This window comes from Desmodus rotundus, unplaced genomic scaffold, assembly GCF_022682495.2.
Source record: "Desmodus rotundus isolate HL8 unplaced genomic scaffold, HLdesRot8A.1 manual_scaffold_15, whole genome shotgun sequence".
Taxonomy (NCBI): domain Eukaryota; kingdom Metazoa; phylum Chordata; class Mammalia; order Chiroptera; family Phyllostomidae; genus Desmodus; species Desmodus rotundus.
Window position 1 is genome coordinate 1,429,578 of NW_026527203.1, and position 17,848 is coordinate 1,447,425.

The following is a 17,848-nucleotide window of genomic DNA, read 5'->3' on the forward strand; positions in this document are numbered from 1 at the left end:
GGTGCCTTGGTTACTGCATTCTAGAATGTGGTGTGTCAGGATCTAGAATCTCGTGGTGCGGGTTCTGAGCACAACGGCCTCCTGAGATAAGCGGTTTCCTAGGATACGTTTTCCAAGGATACGGTTGCCTTGGATACTGCATTCTAGAATGCGGTGTGTCAGGATCCAGAATCATGTGTTGCCGGTTCTGAGCACAATGGCCTCCAGAGTAAGCCGCTTCCTAGGATACTGTTTCCAAGGATACGGTGCCTTGGTTACTGCATTCTAGAATGTGGTGTGTCAGGATCTAGAATCTCGTGGTGCGGGTTCTGAGCACAACGGCCTCCTGAGATAAGCGGTTTCCTAGGATACGGTTTCCAAGTATACTGTTGCCTTGGTTACTGCATTCTAGAATGCGGTGTGTCAGGATCTAGAATCTTGTGGTGCGCGTTCTGAGCACAACGGCCTCCTGAGATAAGCGGTTTCCTAGGATACGTTTTCCAAGGATACGGTTGCCTTGGATACTGCATTCTAGAATGCGGTGTGTCAGGATCTAGAATCTTGTGGTGCGGGTTCTGAGCACAACCGCCTCCTGAGATAAGCGGTTTCCTAGGATACGGTTTCCAAGGATACGGTTGCCTTGGATACTGCATTCTAGAATGCGGTGTGTCAGGATCTAGAATCTAGTGGTGCGGGTTCTAAGCACAACGGCCTCCTGAGATAAGCGGTTTCCTAGGATACGGTTTCCAAGGATACGGTTGCCTTGGATACTGCATTCTAGAATGCGGTGTGTCAGGATCTAGAATCTTGTGGTGCGGGTTCTGAGCACAACGGCCTCCTGAGATAAGCGGTTTCCTAGGATACGGTTTCCAAGGATACGGTTGCCTTGGTTACTGCATTCTAGAATGCGGTGTGTCAGGATCTAGAATCTGTGGTGCGGGTTCTCAGCACAATGGCCTCCTGAGATAAGCGGTTTCCTAGGATACGGTTTCCAAGGATACGGTTGCCTTGGTTACTGCATTCTAGAATGCGGTGTGTCAGGATCGAGAATCTTGTGGTGCGGGTTCTAAGCACAACGGCCTCCTGAGATAAGCGGTTTCCTAGGATACGGTTTCCAAGGATACGGTTGCCTTGGATACTGCATTCTAGAATGCGGTGTGTCAGGATCTAGAATCTTGTGTTGCGGGTTCTGAGCACAATGGCCTCCAGAGTAAGCCGCTTCCTAGGATACTGTTTCCAAGGATACGGTGCCTTGGTTACTGCATTCTAGAATGTGGTGTGTCAGAATCTAGAATCTTGAGAGATGGGTTCTAAGGACAATGGTCTACAGATATAAGCGGGTTCCTAGGATTCCGTTTCCAAGGATACGGTTGCCTTGGTTACTGCATTCTAGAATGCGGTGTGTCAGGATCTAGAATCTTGAGGTGCGGGTTCTGAGCACAACTGCCAACTGAGATAAGCGGTTTCCTAGGATACGGTTTCCAAGGATACGGTTGCCTTTGATACTGCATTCTAGAATGCGGTGTGTCAGGATCTAGAATCTTGTGGTGCGGGTTCTGAGCACAATGGCCTCCTGAGATAAGCGGTTTCCTAGGATACGGTTTCCAAGGATACTGTTGCCTTGGTTACTGCATTCTAGAATGCGGTGTGTCAGGATCTAGAATCTTGTGGTGCGCATTCTGAGCACAACGGCCTCCTGAGATAAGCGGTTCCTATGATACGGTTTCCAAGGATACGGTTGCCTTGGATACGGCGTTCTAGAATGCGGTGTGTCAGGATCTAGAATCTTGTGTTGCGGGTTCTGAGCACAATGGCCTCCAGAGTAAGCCGCTTCCTAGGATACTGTTTCCAAGGATACGGTGCCTTGGTTACTGCATTCTAGAATGTGGTGTGTCAGGATCTAGAATCTCGTGGTGCGGGTTCTGAGCACAACGGCCTCCTGAGATAAGCGGTTTCCTAGGATACGTTTTCCAAGGATACGGTTGCCTTGGATACTGCATTCTAGAATGCGGTGTGTCAGGATCCAGAATCTTGTGTTGCCGGTTCTGAGCACAATGGCCTCCAGAGTAAGCCGCTTCCTAGGATACTGTTTCCAAGGATACGGTGCCTTGGTTACTGCATTCTAGAATGTGGTGTGTCAGGATCTAGAATCTCGTGGTGCGGGTTCTGAGCACAACGGCCTCCTGAGATAAGCGGTTTCCTAGGATACGGTTTCCAAGTATACTGTTGCCTTGGTTACTGCATTCTAGAATGCGGTGTGTCAGGATCTAGAATCTTGTGGTGCGCGTTCTGAGCACAACGGCCTCCTGAGATAAGCGGTTTCCTAGGATACGTTTTCCAAGGATACGGTTGCCTTGGATACTGCATTCTAGAATGCGGTGTGTCAGGATCTAGAATCTTGTGGTGCGGGTTCTGAGCACAACCGCCTCCTGAGATAAGCGGTTTCCTAGGATACGGTTTCCAAGGATACGGTTGCCTTGGATACTGCATTCTAGAATGCGGTGTGTCAGGATCTAGAATCTAGTGGTGCGGGTTCTAAGCACAACGGCCTCCTGAGATAAGCGGTTTCCTAGGATACGGTTTCCAAGGATACGGTTGCCTTGGATACTGCATTCTAGAATGCGGTGTGTCAGGATCTAGAATCTTGTGGTGCGGGTTCTGAGCACAACGGCCTCCTGAGATAAGCGGTTTCCTAGGATACGGTTTCCAAGGATACGGTTGCCTTGGTTACTGCATTCTAGAATGCGGTGTGTCAGGATCTAGAATCTGTGGTGCGGGTTCTCAGCACAATGGCCTCCTGAGATAAGCGGTTTCCTAGGATACGGTTTCCAAGGATACGGTTGCCTTGGTTACTGCATTCTAGAATGCGGTGTGTCAGGATCGAGAATCTTGTGGTGCGGGTTCTAAGCACAACGGCCTCCTGAGATAAGCGGTTTCCTAGGATACGGTTTCCAAGGATACGGTTTCCTTGGATACTGCATTCTAGAATGCGGTGTGTCAAAATCTAGAATCTTGTGTTGCGGGTTCTGAGCACAATGGCCTCCAGAGTAAGCCGCTTCCTAGGATACTGTTTCCAAGGATACGGTGCCTTGGTTACTGCATTCTAGAATGTGGTGTGTCAGAATCTAGAATCTTGAGAGATGGGTTCTAAGGACAATGGTCTACAGATATAAGCGGGTTCCTAGGATTCCGTTTCCAAGGATACGGTTGCCTTGGTTACTGCATTCTAGAATGCGGTGTGTCAGGATCTAGAATCTTGAGGTGCGGGTTCTGAGCACAACTGCCAACTGAGATAAGCGGTTTCCTAGGATACGGTTTCCAAGGATACGGTTGCCTTTGATACTGCATTCTAGAATGCGGTGTGTCAGGATCTAGAATCTTGTGGTGCGGGTTCTGAGCACAATGGCCTCCTGAGATAAGCGGTTTCCTAGGATACGGTTTCCAAGGATACTGTTGCCTTGGTTACTGCATTCTAGAATGCGGTGTGTCAGGATCTAGAATCTTGTGGTGCGCATTCTGAGCACAACGGCCTCCTGAGATAAGCGGTTCCTATGATACGGTTTCCAAGGATACGGTTGCCTTGGATACGGCGTTCTAGAATGCGGTGTGTCAGGATCTAGAATCTTGTGTTGCGGGTTCTGAGCACAATGGCCTCCAGAGTAAGCCGCTTCCTAGGATACTGTTTCCAAGGATACGGTGCCTTGGTTACTGCATTCTAGAATGTGGTGTGTCAGGATCTAGAATCTCGTGGTGCGGGTTCTGAGCACAACGGCCTCCTGAGATAAGCGGTTTCCTAGGATACGTTTTCCAAGGATACGGTTGCCTTGGATACTGCATTCTAGAATGCGGTGTGTCAGGATCCAGAATCTTGTGTTGCCGGTTCTGAGCACAATGGCCTCCAGAGTAAGCCGCTTCCTAGGATACTGTTTCCAAGGATACGGTGCCTTGGTTACTGCATTCTAGAATGTGGTGTGTCAGGATCTAGAATCTCGTGGTGCGGGTTCTGAGCACAACGGCCTCCTGAGATAAGCGGTTTCCTAGGATACGGTTTCCAAGTATACTGTTGCCTTGGTTACTGCATTCTAGAATGCGGTGTGTCAGGATCTAGAATCTTGTGGTGCGCGTTCTGAGCACAACGGCCTCCTGAGATAAGCGGTTTCCTAGGATACGTTTTCCAAGGATACGGTTGCCTTGGATACTGCATTCTAGAATGCGGTGTGTCAGGATCTAGAATCTTGTGGTGCGGGTTCTGAGCACAACGGCCTCCTGAGATAAGCGGTTTCCTACGATACGGTTTCCAAGGATACGGTTGCCTTGGTTACTGCATTCTAGAATGCGGTGTGTCAGGATCTAGAATCTTGTGGTGCGGGTTCTGAGCACAATGGCCTCCTGAGATAAGCGGTTCCCTGGATACGGTTTCCAAGGATACGGTTGCCTTGGATACTGCATTCTAGAATGCGGTGTGTCAGGATCTAGAATCTTGTGGTGCGGGTTCTGAGCACAACGGCCTCCTGAGATAAGCGGTTTCCTAGGATACGGTTTCCAAGGATACGGTGGCCTTGGATACTGCATTCTAGAATGCGGTGTGTCAGGATCTTGCATCTTGTGGGACGGGTTCTGAGCTCTATGGTCTCTAGCGTAAGCGGTGTCCTAGGATAGGGTTTCCAGGATACAGTTGCCGTGGACACGGTGTTCTAGAATGTGGTGTGTCAGGATCTAGAATATTGTTGGTCGGGTTGAGAGAATAATAGTCTACAGGAATACGCGGTTTCCTAGGATACGGACTCCAAGAATACGGTTGCCTTGCATACGGCGTTCTAGAATGTGGTGTGTCAGGATCTAGAATCTTGGGAACAGATTCTGAAAATAATGGTCTCCAGAGATAAGTGGTTTCCTAGGATACGGTTTTCAAGGATACGGTTGCCTTGGATACGGTGTTCTAGAATATGGTGTAACAGGATCTAGAATCTTGTGTTGCGGGTTCTGAGCACAATGGCCTCCAGGTAAGCCGTTTCCTAGGATACGGTTTCCAAGGATACGGTGCCTTGGTTACTGCATTCTAGAATGCGGTGTGTCAGGATCTAGAATCTTGTGGTTCGGGTTCTGAGCACAATGGCCTCCTGAGATAAGCGGTTCCCTCGATACGGTTTCCAAGGATACGGTTGCCTTGGATACTGCATTCTAGAATGCGGTGTGTCAGGATCTAGAATCTTGTGGTGCGTGTTCTGAGCACAACGGCCTCCTGAGATACGCGGTTTCCTAGGATACGGTTTCCAAGGATACGGTTGCCTTGGTTACTGCATTCTAGAATGCGGTGTGTCAGGATCTAGAATCTTGTGGTGCGGGTTCTGAGCACAACGGCCTCCTGAGATAAGCGGTTTCCTAGGATACGGTTTCCAAGGATACGGTTGCCTTGGTTACTGCATTCTAGAATGCGGTGTGTCAGGATCTAGAATCTTGTGGTGCGGGTTCTGAGCACAACGGCCTCCTGAGATAAGCGGTTTCCTAGGATACGGTTTCCAAGGATACGGTTGCCTTGGTTACTGCATTCTAGAATGCGGTGTGTCAGGATCTAGAATCTTGTGGTGCGGGTTCTGAGCACAACGGCCTCCTGAGATAAGCGGTTTCCTAGGATACTGTTTCCAAGGATACGGTGCCTTGGTTACTGCATTCTAGAATGTGGTGTGTCAGAATCTAGAATCTTGAGAGATGGGTTCTAAGGACAATGGTCTACAGATATAAGCGGGTTCCTAGGATTCCGTTTCCAAGGATACGGTTGCCTTGGTTACTGCATTCTAGAATGCGGTGTGTCAGGATCTAGAATCTTGAGGTGCGGGTTCTGAGCACAACTGCCAACTGAGATAAGCGGTTTCCTAGGATACGGTTTCCAAGGATACGGTTGCCTTTGATACTGCATTCTAGAATGCGGTGTGTCAGGATCTAGAATCTTGTGGTGCGGGTTCTGAGCACAATGGCCTCCTGAGATAAGCGGTTTCCTAGGATACGGTTTCCAAGGATACTGTTGCCTTGGTTACTGCATTCTAGAATGCGGTGTGTCAGGATCTAGAATCTTGTGGTGCGCATTCTGAGCACAACGGCCTCCTGAGATAAGCGGTTCCTATGATACGGTTTCCAAGGATACGGTTTCCTTGGATACGGCGTTCTAGAATGCGGTGTGTCAGGATCTAGAATCTTGTGTTGCGTGTTCTGAGCACAATGGCCTCCAGAGTAAGCCGCTTCCTAGGATACTGTTTCCAAGGATACGGTGCCTTGGTTACTGCATTCTAGAATGTGGTGTGTCAGGATCTAGAATCTCGTGGTGCGGGTTCTGAGCACAACGGCCTCCTGAGATAAGCGGTTTCCTAGGATACGTTTTCCAAGGATACGGTTGCCTTGGATACTGCATTCTAGAATGCGGTGTGTCAGGATCCAGAATCATGTGTTGCCGGTTCTGAGCACAATGGCCTCCAGAGTAAGCCGCTTCCTAGGATACTGTTTCCAAGGATACGGTGCCTTGGTTACTGCATTCTAGAATGTGGTGTGTCAGGATCTAGAATCTCGTGGTGCGGGTTCTGAGCACAACGGCCTCCTGAGATAAGCGGTTTCCTAGGATACGGTTTCCAAGTATACTGTTGCCTTGGTTACTGCATTCTAGAATGCGGTGTGTCAGGATCTAGAATCTTGTGGTGCGCGTTCTGAGCACAACGGCCTCCTGAGATAAGCGGTTTCCTAGGATACGTTTTCCAAGGATACGGTTGCCTTGGATACTGCATTCTAGAATGCGGTGTGTCAGGATCTAGAATCTTGTGGTGCGGGTTCTGAGCACAACCGCCTCCTGAGATAAGCGGTTTCCTAGGATACGGTTTCCAAGGATACGGTTGCCTTGGATACTGCATTCTAGAATGCGGTGTGTCAGGATCTAGAATCTAGTGGTGCGGGTTCTAAGCACAACGGCCTCCTGAGATAAGCGGTTTCCTAGGATACGGTTTCCAAGGATACGGTTGCCTTGGATACTGCATTCTAGAATGCGGTGTGTCAGGATCTAGAATCTTGTGGTGCGGGTTCTGAGCACAACGGCCTCCTGAGATAAGCGGTTTCCTAGGATACGGTTTCCAAGGATACGGTTGCCTTGGTTACTGCATTCTAGAATGCGGTGTGTCAGGATCTAGAATCTGTGGTGCGGGTTCTCAGCACAATGGCCTCCTGAGATAAGCGGTTTCCTAGGATACGGTTTCCAAGGATACGGTTGCCTTGGTTACTGCATTCTAGAATGCGGTGTGTCAGGATCGAGAATCTTGTGGTGCGGGTTCTAAGCACAACGGCCTCCTGAGATAAGCGGTTTCCTAGGATACGGTTTCCAAGGATACGGTTGCCTTGGATACTGCATTCTAGAATGCGGTGTGTCAGGATCTAGAATCTTGTGTTGCGGGTTCTGAGCACAATGGCCTCCAGAGTAAGCCGCTTCCTAGGATACTGTTTCCAAGGATACGGTGCCTTGGTTACTGCATTCTAGAATGTGGTGTGTCAGAATCTAGAATCTTGAGAGATGGGTTCTAAGGACAATGGTCTACAGATATAAGCGGGTTCCTAGGATTCCGTTTCCAAGGATACGGTTGCCTTGGTTACTGCATTCTAGAATGCGGTGTGTCAGGATCTAGAATCTTGAGGTGCGGGTTCTGAGCACAACTGCCAACTGAGATAAGCGGTTTCCTAGGATACGGTTTCCAAGGATACGGTTGCCTTTGATACTGCATTCTAGAATGCGGTGTGTCAGGATCTAGAATCTTGTGGTGCGGGTTCTGAGCACAATGGCCTCCTGAGATAAGCGGTTTCCTAGGATACGGTTTCCAAGGATACTGTTGCCTTGGTTACTGCATTCTAGAATGCGGTGTGTCAGGATCTAGAATCTTGTGGTGCGCATTCTGAGCACAACGGCCTCCTGAGATAAGCGGTTCCTATGATACGGTTTCCAAGGATACGGTTGCCTTGGATACGGCGTTCTAGAATGCGGTGTGTCAGGATCTAGAATCTTGTGTTGCGGGTTCTGAGCACAATGGCCTCCAGAGTAAGCCGCTTCCTAGGATACTGTTTCCAAGGATACGGTGCCTTGGTTACTGCATTCTAGAATGTGGTGTGTCAGGATCTAGAATCTCGTGGTGCGGGTTCTGAGCACAACGGCCTCCTGAGATAAGCGGTTTCCTAGGATACGTTTTCCAAGGATACGGTTGCCTTGGATACTGCATTCTAGAATGCGGTGTGTCAGGATCCAGAATCTTGTGTTGCCGGTTCTGAGCACAATGGCCTCCAGAGTAAGCCGCTTCCTAGGATACTGTTTCCAAGGATACGGTGCCTTGGTTACTGCATTCTAGAATGTGGTGTGTCAGGATCTAGAATCTCGTGGTGCGGGTTCTGAGCACAACGGCCTCCTGAGATAAGCGGTTTCCTAGGATACGGTTTCCAAGTATACTGTTGCCTTGGTTACTGCATTCTAGAATGCGGTGTGTCAGGATCTAGAATCTTGTGGTGCGCGTTCTGAGCACAACGGCCTCCTGAGATAAGCGGTTTCCTAGGATACGTTTTCCAAGGATACGGTTGCCTTGGATACTGCATTCTAGAATGCGGTGTGTCAGGATCTAGAATCTTGTGGTGCGGGTTCTGAGCACAACCGCCTCCTGAGATAAGCGGTTTCCTAGGATACGGTTTCCAAGGATACGGTTGCCTTGGATACTGCATTCTAGAATGCGGTGTGTCAGGATCTAGAATCTAGTGGTGCGGGTTCTAAGCACAACGGCCTCCTGAGATAAGCGGTTTCCTAGGATACGGTTTCCAAGGATACGGTTGCCTTGGATACTGCATTCTAGAATGCGGTGTGTCAGGATCTAGAATCTTGTGGTGCGGGTTCTGAGCACAACGGCCTCCTGAGATAAGCGGTTTCCTAGGATACGGTTTCCAAGGATACGGTTGCCTTGGTTACTGCATTCTAGAATGCGGTGTGTCAGGATCTAGAATCTGTGGTGCGGGTTCTCAGCACAATGGCCTCCTGAGATAAGCGGTTTCCTAGGATACGGTTTCCAAGGATACGGTTGCCTTGGTTACTGCATTCTAGAATGCGGTGTGTCAGGATCGAGAATCTTGTGGTGCGGGTTCTAAGCACAACGGCCTCCTGAGATAAGCGGTTTCCTAGGATACGGTTTCCAAGGATACGGTTTCCTTGGATACTGCATTCTAGAATGCGGTGTGTCAAAATCTAGAATCTTGTGTTGCGGGTTCTGAGCACAATGGCCTCCAGAGTAAGCCGCTTCCTAGGATACTGTTTCCAAGGATACGGTGCCTTGGTTACTGCATTCTAGAATGTGGTGTGTCAGAATCTAGAATCTTGAGAGATGGGTTCTAAGGACAATGGTCTACAGATATAAGCGGGTTCCTAGGATTCCGTTTCCAAGGATACGGTTGCCTTGGTTACTGCATTCTAGAATGCGGTGTGTCAGGATCTAGAATCTTGAGGTGCGGGTTCTGAGCACAACTGCCAACTGAGATAAGCGGTTTCCTAGGATACGGTTTCCAAGGATACGGTTGCCTTTGATACTGCATTCTAGAATGCGGTGTGTCAGGATCTAGAATCTTGTGGTGCGGGTTCTGAGCACAATGGCCTCCTGAGATAAGCGGTTTCCTAGGATACGGTTTCCAAGGATACTGTTGCCTTGGTTACTGCATTCTAGAATGCGGTGTGTCAGGATCTAGAATCTTGTGGTGCGCATTCTGAGCACAACGGCCTCCTGAGATAAGCGGTTCCTATGATACGGTTTCCAAGGATACGGTTGCCTTGGATACGGCGTTCTAGAATGCGGTGTGTCAGGATCTAGAATCTTGTGTTGCGGGTTCTGAGCACAATGGCCTCCAGAGTAAGCCGCTTCCTAGGATACTGTTTCCAAGGATACGGTGCCTTGGTTACTGCATTCTAGAATGTGGTGTGTCAGGATCTAGAATCTCGTGGTGCGGGTTCTGAGCACAACGGCCTCCTGAGATAAGCGGTTTCCTAGGATACGTTTTCCAAGGATACGGTTGCCTTGGATACTGCATTCTAGAATGCGGTGTGTCAGGATCCAGAATCTTGTGTTGCCGGTTCTGAGCACAATGGCCTCCAGAGTAAGCCGCTTCCTAGGATACTGTTTCCAAGGATACGGTGCCTTGGTTACTGCATTCTAGAATGTGGTGTGTCAGGATCTAGAATCTCGTGGTGCGGGTTCTGAGCACAACGGCCTCCTGAGATAAGCGGTTTCCTAGGATACGGTTTCCAAGTATACTGTTGCCTTGGTTACTGCATTCTAGAATGCGGTGTGTCAGGATCTAGAATCTTGTGGTGCGCGTTCTGAGCACAACGGCCTCCTGAGATAAGCGGTTTCCTAGGATACGTTTTCCAAGGATACGGTTGCCTTGGATACTGCATTCTAGAATGCGGTGTGTCAGGATCTAGAATCTTGTGGTGCGGGTTCTGAGCACAACCGCCTCCTGAGATAAGCGGTTTCCTAGGATACGGTTTCCAAGGATACGGTTGCCTTGGATACTGCATTCTAGAATGCGGTGTGTCAGGATCTAGAATCTAGTGGTGCGGGTTCTAAGCACAACGGCCTCCTGAGATAAGCGGTTTCCTAGGATACGGTTTCCAAGGATACGGTTGCCTTGGATACTGCATTCTAGAATGCGGTGTGTCAGGATCTAGAATCTTGTGGTGCGGGTTCTGAGCACAACGGCCTCCTGAGATAAGCGGTTTCCTAGGATACGGTTTCCAAGGATACGGTTGCCTTGGTTACTGCATTCTAGAATGCGGTGTGTCAGGATCGAGAATCTTGTGGTGCGGGTTCTAAGCACAACGGCCTCCTGAGATAAGCGGTTTCCTAGGATACGGTTTCCAAGGATACGGTTGCCTTGGATACTGCATTCTAGAATGCGGTGTGTCAGGATCTAGAATCTTGTGTTGCGGGTTCTGAGCACAATGGCCTCCAGAGTAAGCCGCTTCCTAGGATACTGTTTCCAAGGATACGGTGCCTTGGTTACTGCATTCTAGAATGTGGTGTGTCAGAATCTAGAATCTTGAGAGATGGGTTCTAAGGACAATGGTCTACAGATATAAGCGGGTTCCTAGGATTCCGTTTCCAAGGATACGGTTGCCTTGGTTACTGCATTCTAGAATGCGGTGTGTCAGGATCTAGAATCTTGAGGTGCGGGTTCTGAGCACAACTGCCAACTGAGATAAGCGGTTTCCTAGGATACGGTTTCCAAGGATACGGTTGCCTTTGATACTGCATTCTAGAATGCGGTGTGTCAGGATCTAGAATCTTGTGGTGCGGGTTCTGAGCACAATGGCCTCCTGAGATAAGCGGTTTCCTAGGATACGGTTTCCAAGGATACTGTTGCCTTGGTTACTGCATTCTAGAATGCGGTGTGTCAGGATCTAGAATCTTGTGGTGCGCATTCTGAGCACAACGGCCTCCTGAGATAAGCGGTTCCTATGATACGGTTTCCAAGGATACGGTTGCCTTGGATACGGCGTTCTAGAATGCGGTGTGTCAGGATCTAGAATCTTGTGTTGCGGGTTCTGAGCACAATGGCCTCCAGAGTAAGCCGCTTCCTAGGATACTGTTTCCAAGGATACGGTGCCTTGGTTACTGCATTCTAGAATGTGGTGTGTCAGGATCTAGAATCTCGTGGTGCGGGTTCTGAGCACAACGGCCTCCTGAGATAAGCGGTTTCCTAGGATACGTTTTCCAAGGATACGGTTGCCTTGGATACTGCATTCTAGAATGCGGTGTGTCAGGATCCAGAATCTTGTGTTGCCGGTTCTGAGCACAATGGCCTCCAGAGTAAGCCGCTTCCTAGGATACTGTTTCCAAGGATACGGTGCCTTGGTTACTGCATTCTAGAATGTGGTGTGTCAGGATCTAGAATCTCGTGGTGCGGGTTCTGAGCACAACGGCCTCCTGAGATAAGCGGTTTCCTAGGATACGGTTTCCAAGTATACTGTTGCCTTGGTTACTGCATTCTAGAATGCGGTGTGTCAGGATCTAGAATCTTGTGGTGCGCGTTCTGAGCACAACGGCCTCCTGAGATAAGCGGTTTCCTAGGATACGTTTTCCAAGGATACGGTTGCCTTGGATACTGCATTCTAGAATGCGGTGTGTCAGGATCTAGAATATTGTGGTGCGGGTTCTGAGCACAACCGCCTCCTGAGATAAGCGGTTTCCTAGGATACGGTTTCCAAGGATACGGTTGCCTTGGATACTGCATTCTAGAATGCGGTGTGTCAGGATCTAGAATCTAGTGGTGCGGGTTCTAAGCACAACGGCCTCCTGAGATAAGCGGTTTCCTAGGATACGGTTTCCAAGGATACGGTTGCCTTGGATACTGCATTCTAGAATGCGGTGTGTCAGGATCTAGAATCTTGTGGTGCGGGTTCTGAGCACAACGGCCTCCTGAGATAAGCGGTTTCCTAGGATACGGTTTCCAAGGATACGGTTGCCTTGGTTACTGCATTCTAGAATGCGGTGTGTCAGGATCTAGAATCTGTGGTGCGGGTTCTCAGCACAATGGCCTCCTGAGATAAGCGGTTTCCTAGGATACGGTTTCCAAGGATACGGTTGCCTTGGTTACTGCATTCTAGAATGCGGTGTGTCAGGATCGAGAATCTTGTGGTGCGGGTTCTAAGCACAACGGCCTCCTGAGATAAGCGGTTTCCTAGGATACGGTTTCCAAGGATACGGTTTCCTTGGATACTGCATTCTAGAATGCGGTGTGTCAAAATCTAGAATCTTGTGTTGCGGGTTCTGAGCACAATGGCCTCCAGAGTAAGCCGCTTCCTAGGATACTGTTTCCAAGGATACGGTGCCTTGGTTACTGCATTCTAGAATGTGGTGTGTCAGAATCTAGAATCTTGAGAGATGGGTTCTAAGGACAATGGTCTACAGATATAAGCGGGTTCCTAGGATTCCGTTTCCAAGGATACGGTTGCCTTGGTTACTGCATTCTAGAATGCGGTGTGTCAGGATCTAGAATCTTGAGGTGCGGGTTCTGAGCACAACTGCCAACTGAGATAAGCGGTTTCCTAGGATACGGTTTCCAAGGATACGGTTGCCTTTGATACTGCATTCTAGAATGCGGTGTGTCAGGATCTAGAATCTTGTGGTGCGGGTTCTGAGCACAATGGCCTCCTGAGATAAGCGGTTTCCTAGGATACGGTTTCCAAGGATACTGTTGCCTTGGTTACTGCATTCTAGAATGCGGTGTGTCAGGATCTAGAATCTTGTGGTGCGCATTCTGAGCACAACGGCCTCCTGAGATAAGCGGTTCCTATGATACGGTTTCCAAGGATACGGTTGCCTTGGATACGGCGTTCTAGAATGCGGTGTGTCAGGATCTAGAATCTTGTGTTGCGGGTTCTGAGCACAATGGCCTCCAGAGTAAGCCGCTTCCTAGGATACTGTTTCCAAGGATACGGTGCCTTGGTTACTGCATTCTAGAATGTGGTGTGTCAGGATCTAGAATCTCGTGGTGCGGGTTCTGAGCACAACGGCCTCCTGAGATAAGCGGTTTCCTAGGATACGTTTTCCAAGGATACGGTTGCCTTGGATACTGCATTCTAGAATGCGGTGTGTCAGGATCCAGAATCTTGTGTTGCCGGTTCTGAGCACAATGGCCTCCAGAGTAAGACGCTTCCTAGGATACTGTTTCCAAGGATACGGTGCCTTGGTTACTGCATTCTAGAATGTGGTGTGTCAGGATCTAGAATCTCGTGGTGCGGGTTCTGAGCACAACGGCCTCCTGAGATAAGCGGTTTCCTAGGATACGGTTTCCAAGTATACTGTTGCCTTGTTTACTGCATTCTAGAATGCGGTGTGTCAGGATCTAGAATCTTGTGGTGCGCGTTCTGAGCACAACGGCCTCCTGAGATAAGCGGTTTCCTAGGATACGTTTTCCAAGGATACGGTTGCCTTGGATACTGCATTCTAGAATGCGGTGTGTCAGGATCTAGAATCTTGTGGTGCGGGTTCTGAGCACAACCGCCTCCTGAGATAAGCGGTTTCCTAGGATACGGTTTCCAAGGATACGGTTGCCTTGGATACTGCATTCTAGAATGCGGTGTGTCAGGATCTAGAATCTAGTGGTGCGGGTTCTAAGCACAACGGCCTCCTGAGATAAGCGGTTTCCTAGGATACGGTTTCCAAGGATACGGTTGCCTTGGATACTGCATTCTAGAATGCGGTGTGTCAGGATCTAGAATCTTGTGGTGCGGGTTCTGAGCACAACGGCCTCCTGAGATAAGCGGTTTCCTAGGATACGGTTTCCAAGGATACGGTTGCCTTGGTTACTGCATTCTAGAATGCGGTGTGTCAGGATCTAGAATCTGTGGTGCGGGTTCTCAGCACAATGGCCTCCTGAGATAAGCGGTTTCCTAGGATACGGTTTCCAAGGATACGGTTGCCTTGGTTACTGCATTCTAGAATGCGGTGTGTCAGGATCGAGAATCTTGTGGTGCGGGTTCTAAGCACAACGGCCTCCTGAGATAAGCGGTTTCCTAGGATACGGTTTCCAAGGATACGGTTGCCTTGGATACTGCATTCTAGAATGCGGTGTGTCAGGATCTAGAATCTTGTGTTGCGGGTTCTGAGCAGAATGGCCTCCAGAGTAAGCCGCTTCCTAGGATACTGTTTCCAAGGATACGGTGCCTTGGTTACTGCATTCTAGAATGTGGTGTGTCAGAATCTAGAATCTTGAGAGATGGGTTCTAAGGACAATGGTCTACAGATATAAGCGGGTTCCTAGGATTCCGTTTCCAAGGATACGGTTGCCTTGGTTACTGCATTCTAGAATGCGGTGTGTCAGGATCTAGAATCTTGAGGTGCGGGTTCTGAGCACAACTGCCAACTGAGATAAGCGGTTTCCTAGGATACGGTTTCCAAGGATACGGTTGCCTTTGATACTGCATTCTAGAATGCGGTGTGTCAGGATCTAGAATCTTGTGGTGCGGGTTCTGAGCACAATGGCCTCCTGAGATAAGCGGTTTCCTAGGATACGGTTTCCAAGGATACGGTTGCCTTGGTTACTGCATTCTAGAATGCGGTGTGTCAGGATCTAGAATCTTGTGGTGCGCATTCTGAGCACAACGGCCTCCTGAGATAAGCGGTTCCTATGATACGGTTTCCAAGGATACGGTTGCCTGGATACGGCATTCTAGAATGCGGTGTGTCAGGATCTAGAATCTTGTGGTGCGGGTTCTGAGCACAATGGCCTCCTGAGATAAGCGGTTTCCTAGGATACTGTTTCCAAGGATATGGTTGCCTTGGATACTACATTCTAGAATGCGGTGTGTCAGGATCTAGAATCTTGTGTTGCGGGTTCTGAGCACAATGGCCTCCAGGGTAAGCCGTTTCCTAGGATACGGTTTCCAAGGATACGGTACCTTGGTTACTGCATTCTAGAATGCGGTGTGTCAGGATCTAGAATCTTGTGGTGCGGGTTCTGAGCACAATGGCCTCCTGAGATAAGCGGTTCCCTCGATACGGTTTCCAAGGATACGGTTGCCTTGGATACTGCATTCTAGAATGCGGTGTGTCAGGATCTAGAATCTTGTGGTGCGTGTTCTGAGCACAACGGCCTCCTGAGATACGCGGTTTCCTAGGATACGGTTTCCAAGGATACGGTTGCCTTGGTTACTGCATTCTAGAATGCGGTGTGTCAGGATCTAGAATCTTGTGGTGCGGGTTCTGAGCACAACGGCCTCCTGAGATAAGCGGTTTCCTAGGATACGGTTTCCAAGGATACGGTTGCCTTGGTTACTGCATTCTAGAATGCGGTGTGTCAGGATCTAGAATCTTGTGGTGCGGGTTCTGAGCACAACGGCCTCCTGAGATAAGCGGTTTCCTAGGATACGGTTTCCAAGGATACGGTTGCCTTGGTTACTGCATTCTAGAATGCGGTGTGTCAGGATCTAGAATCTCGTGGTGCCGGTTATGAGCACAATGGCCTCCTGAGATAAGCGGTTTCCTAGGATACGGTTTCCAAGTATACGGTTGCCTTGGATACTGCATTCTAGAATGCGGTGTGTCAGGATCTTGAATCTTGTGTTGCGGGTTCTGAGCACAATGGCCTCCAGAGTAAGCCGTTTCCTAGGATACGGTTTCCAAGGATACGGTGCCTTTGTTACTGCATTCTAGAATGCGGTGTGTCAGGATCTAGAATCTTGTGGTGCGGGTTCTGAGCACAACGGCCTCCTGAGATAAGCGGTTTCCTACGATACGGTTTCCAAGGATACGGTTGCCTTGGTTACTGCATTCTAGAATGTGGTGTGTCAGGATCTAGAATCTGGTGGTGCGGGTTCTGAGCACATCGGCCTCCTGAGATAAGCGGTTTCCTACGATACGGTTTCCAAGGATACGGTTGCCTTGGTTACTGCATTCTAGAATGCGGTGTGTCAGGATCTAGAATCTGGTGGTGCGGGTTCTGAGCACAACGGCCTCCTGAGATAAGCGGTTTCCTAGGATACGGTTTCCAAGGATACGGTTGCCTTGGTTACTGCATTCTAGAATGCGGTGTGTCAGGATCTAGAATCTTGTGGTGCGGGTTCTGAGCACAATGGCCTCCTGAGATAAGCGGTTCCCTGGATACGGTTTCCAAGGATACGGTTGCCTTGGTTACTGCATTCTAGAATGCGGTGTGTCAGGATCTAGAATCTTGTGGTGCGGGTTCTGAGCACAACGGCCTCCTGAGATAAGCGGTTTCCTAGGATACGGTTTCCAAGGATACGGTGGCCTTGGATACTGCATTCTAGAATGCGGTGTGTCAGGATCTTGCATCTTGTGGGACGGGTTCTGAGCTCTATGGTCTCTAGAGTAAGCGGTTTCCTAGGATAGGGTTTCCAGGATACAGTTGCCGTGGACACGGTGTTCTAGAATGTGGTGTGTCAGGATCTAGAATATTGTTGGTCGGGTTGAGAGAATAATAGTCTACAGGAATATGCGGTTTCCTAGGATACGGACTCCAAGAATACGGTTGCCTTGCATACGGCGTTCTAGAATGTGGTGTGTCAGGATCTAGAATCTTGGGAACAGATTCTGAAAATAATGGTCTCCAGAGATAAGTGGTTTCCTAGGATACGGTTTCCAAGGATACCGTTGCCTTGGATACGGTGTTCTAGAATATGGTGTAACAGGATCTAGAATCTTGTGGGACGGGTTCTGAGCACAATCGTCTCCAGAGTAAGCGGTTTCCTAGGATACGGTTTCCAAGGATACGGTTGCCTTCGATACTGCGTTCTAGAATGCGGTGTGTCAGGATCTAGAATCTTGTGGTGCCGGTTTTGAGCACAATGTCCTCTTGAGATAAGCGGTTTCCTAGGATACGGTTTCCAAGAATACGGTTGCCTTGGATACGGCGTTCTCGAATGCGGTGTGTCAGGATCTAGAATCTTGTGTTGCGGGTTCTGAGCACAACGGCCTCCTGAGATAAGTGGTTTCCTAGGATACGGTTTCCAAGGATATGGTTGCCTGGATACTGCATTCTAGAATGCGGTGTGTCAGAATCTAGAATCTTGTGGTGCGGGTTCTGAGCACAATGGCCTCTTGAGATAAGCGGTTTCCTAGGATACTGTTTCCAAGGATATGGTTGCCTTGGATACTGCATTCTAGAATGCGGTGTGTCAGGATCTAGAATCTTGTGTTGCGGGTTCTGAGCACAATGGCCTCCAGGGAAAGCCGTTTCCTAGGATACGGTTTCCAAGGATACGGTGCCTTGGTTACTGCATTCTAGAATGCGGTGTGTCAGGATCTAGAATCTTGTGGTGCGGGTTCTGAGCACAATGGCCTCCTGAGATAAGCGG